Source organism: Belonocnema kinseyi, chromosome 2 (genome assembly GCF_010883055.1).
Source record: "Belonocnema kinseyi isolate 2016_QV_RU_SX_M_011 chromosome 2, B_treatae_v1, whole genome shotgun sequence".
NCBI classification, from domain to species: Eukaryota; Metazoa; Arthropoda; class Insecta; order Hymenoptera; family Cynipidae; genus Belonocnema; species Belonocnema kinseyi.
Genome location: NC_046658.1, coordinates 146,416,623 through 146,420,282, shown reverse-complemented (window position 1 = coordinate 146,420,282; position 3,660 = coordinate 146,416,623).

Here is a 3,660-nt window from a genome sequence, read left to right as displayed (position 1 = left end):
GAGGGAGCTCTTCTTAATATTTTGACACCAAAATCATGTCGATACACCTTACCGACTGCGAGTAAAGCCACCCACGCTTTAACTTGACAGACTGTAAGACTAGCTAGCGAACTCAATTTGTCTATTAGGATCACGGAAGAGTTTCACAGTCTATTATTGCAAATTTATTTTTAAACGATTATTTATAAGATGAGTGGTTTAACTGCCACCAAACGTGCAGGAACAGAATAAAATTGCTTCTTCTTTTTTGTTACTTGCATTCACGGTGCCCTCGATAATTACAGCTTTCAGCAATCACAAATTCCTTTTATGATATTATTACGCAAAGCTTGAAGTGAGATATTAACTGCTGTTTCTCTGACTACTATGCCATCGTTAAGAGGTCTAGATAAAGGTTTCGCATTTCTAACTTGAACATTTGGAGGAAAAACCTCAGCTCCTCTTAAGTGAACTTCATCTCTCATAGGTATGTACGCAGATTTACTCAGTGCTGCTCTAACTGAATGGCTAAACCTTCTTCTGGACTCATCTTGACAATTAAGGGCTTTTGTTTCTGCAAAATGCGTCTCACTTTTTCCGGTCTAGTTCGCAACGTTCAAGGGAACGTTAATATAAATAAATATTCATTTATAGTGATGAATAGATGCTGTTTTTACAATAGGGAATATCTATAAACGACGCGACATTGCTAACACGCATTTCACAATAGCTGTAGTACACCTACTTACAAATCTAATTGACGCGGCGGCTGACCAACAAGTAAAAAGCGAATCCGCGTGCTTAAACTTATCACCTTCTGCATATAACAGTGTATTATTTTCGCGAAAAAGCATGTATGAAAGCGAATCTGTGAATTGTTGGTCACGACGTGCGCAACATAATGCTAACTTGAATTTGTGCTTTAGAGGAGGTATGTCGGTGTACGTATGTTTGGCGTTGAGGATGTTTTAAATTATTTTTTATATTTGATTGAAGAAGGTACATTTGCACAAGAAAGTGAATACATTGTTGACCTATTTGTATTAATTTTCCTTTTGAAATCTTAGTTTCAAAAAATTTGGCACTTCTCGTTTGGCACATGTGACTTTATCTCTCTCGGAGCGCTTGGCAAAGCAGGTTCTCGGCCAATTCTGTAACGATTATTTATAGTGTCGCATTATGTCTGTAGAGATACGTTATTCTCGCGTGCGTAGTATACTATAATAGTATATTCTCTAGGTGATTAGCGTGTGCATGAAATGCTATGGCACCTATCGTTGAGAACCTCTTGACGTAACATGATGCCGCGTTATACTAAAATATAAATAAAACCGATCTCGCGTAGAAAAATATATATTTATGTACCTGAGTCTAGTACTGATGATATAAGGAAGAAAAAGGTTGCTTATTCGACGAGCAATGATTTTCTACATTTCAGTAAATGTTTTTATGCATTTTCTTGTCAAGTATCTGTTAACGGATTTCAACTTCCGCTTCCTTCCAGTTTTGTACACATTCTAGTTCACATCTTTAGGTTCACATCGGCCAGTTACCGATGTGAGCCAGATTTGGCCAGATCCGGACTTGATAGGGGCCACGGCAAGATTTCTGCATGGGTTGTTTTTCTGATGCTAAGTTTCTGATCCACATTCTCTAAATTTTTTAAACGATTTCCTATACAAGCTTCACTTACTACAAGAAATGTTAACATTAAATTAATTTCTTTTCTTCTGCTTCCTTTTTGCCTATCTTTTCTCTTTCCTTTTCCATCTCTTTTTGCAAATAATATTCTGAAACTGCCCGAAAGATTTCGATAGATACTTATAGCATTATTTTACACTTTATAATATTTGAAAATTCTCTTCTAAACACAAGAACTTTTTAATGGACATAATCAAATGTTGATGCATCAATATAAAAGACATTTCGATCATAAATATTAAATCTGTAAATTTCATTCTGACTATGTATTTCAAAATTGTTCCTCTATGAGGAAAGTGCTCATTATATTTAGGTTTGACCCGTGTAGAAATAGCCTGGATTGACCGGACCAGAAGAAGGTTTTTGGTCAGAATCTGACCGGGTCAAACCGGGATACTATTTTGTTAGTTGCCCGGCCCGGATCTGATCGAGTTCCCACCGGGAGCCAGTTAGACCAAAAATGGTGCATAATTGAAGTATCATAAACTTCAAAACATCTGAAGAAATATCCACAAACGACAGCCGTAAGTGGGTCGTTTGTAAATATCTGACTGGCGGAAGACCAATGTTGATATAATTTTTTAAATTACGCAAGGTGTTTAATAGAGTTAATGATAACAAACTATCCATACATCACGTGTACAACTTTTTTATAGGAAGAGGGGCACAAGAGGCAAAAAATTGTAGTCAGCAAATCCAAATTATGTACGTGGCATATGGAGAGAACACTAGTACACGTATTACAAAATCTTCCAGAAAATTTTATTTCACTCTAAATCAGTATCGTTTATTCTCATTTAGTGTCGCATACTGTCATAAACTATATTAAAGATGTGGATCACTGCTGGTAGTCGATTCCTCGCTTTTGCTGCATGCCTGCATTCTATTAGTAAGTATAAGATTAGATAATATCATATTTAAAATTTTATGAGGAATTTTCAAACAAAGAGATAAGTTTCCCACCAACAAGATTAGATTTTAACTTTAGAAGATGATTTCTGGAAAATCAGACAATCTGAATAAAAGGGTCTTTAAATTGTACACAATATTTGAAAGTGAAAAAAACTGGTTTAGAATCATTCGGAACTCTTTGGATATTTATTGCAAGGATTCAAAACTTTTCGAATTTTTATTTGAAAATTAAATCTTGTAAGTGAACTCCTATTAACTATTTTATTAGAAATATAAAAGAAAGTTTTTCATTTTCTTAAAACCATGCATCTTCCCAAAAAAGCTGGGATTAAAAAAATTAATAAATTAATTTCATTCTTTGTTTTTTTTCAACGAATTTTGAAATATTTTGAAGCATTGAAAAATATTTTTTAATAATCTGTTAAAATTCTTATTAACATCAGATTTTGGTTTGAAAAGCTTGAAAAATTGACATTTAATTTACGTATATATAATAATTTACATATATTATTAAATAAATCGCATATTTTCTCAAAATCTTGGAAAAATTTTAAAGATTAAAACAAATTACCCTGAAATTTCCAAGATTCCGATATTTGAGATAGTTTAAAAAAATAAAACTCTATTTTGGAATCACTAAGAAAATTGAAAATAATATCATTTCAAATGTATCATTTCAAAATGTATCAATTCAAAGTATGTATATAAAAAAGAGCATCAGACCAGCAACCTGCAGGACCTGGGCTCATATCCCAGAAAATAAAATCTAAAATAAAATATGTCAAAACTGAAGATATTTGACCATATTTGCCTCTTGCGATAATGCCGGTACCTGCAAATATATAAAAAAATTTGCAATGAAACAATTATTATTATTATTTTTATTTTATTTTTTTATTATTACACCATTAAGCCATTTCCCTTTCGAGGTAGGTGTGACTCACTCGGCAGGGGAAAGGAGTAGTGAAGGAGTAGTGTGTGGAAGAGATAGAGATTTTTCAGATTGATCCAGAATTCTCGTGCTATTTAAGTAAATAACACGTTCGTTCCGCAACACTGCTCCGACCC